The sequence below is a fragment of the Capsicum annuum genome, chromosome 3, assembly GCF_002878395.1.
Source record: "Capsicum annuum cultivar UCD-10X-F1 chromosome 3, UCD10Xv1.1, whole genome shotgun sequence".
In the NCBI taxonomy this organism is placed as follows: domain Eukaryota; kingdom Viridiplantae; phylum Streptophyta; class Magnoliopsida; order Solanales; family Solanaceae; genus Capsicum; species Capsicum annuum.
In genome coordinates this window covers 185,174,549-185,174,964 of record NC_061113.1, presented here as the reverse complement: position 1 = coordinate 185,174,964, position 416 = coordinate 185,174,549, and positions in this window count along the sequence as shown.

Sequence of the window (416 nt, the reverse complement as noted above, 5' to 3'; positions counted from 1 at the left end):
AAAACTCTTAACTTTCACCTTAAATTATCTCCATTAGTTTTGTTCTTAACGATACTCATAATTGTCAATGTAACCTTTCATGCTTATAACTAGGGGTGTACAGACCAAATTGTCAAGTTAAACCAGACCGAAGAACTAAACCAAACCGAGAAAAAAACTGACTTATGGTTTTGTTTGGTTGATTTGGCGTTTGAAAAAATATGACCATTCTTGATTTGATTTAGTGTTAACCGGAAAAAAGTCAAACCGATATAATATATATATATGTGTGTGTGTATGTGTGTGTGTGTGTGTATACATACATATAGATGTATATATATATGTATGTATGTATATATGCATATATATAATTTAACTTTTTGTACATAAAATATAATCTACTTTTTAAATACTTTTTCAATTAGTTTTATTAATTT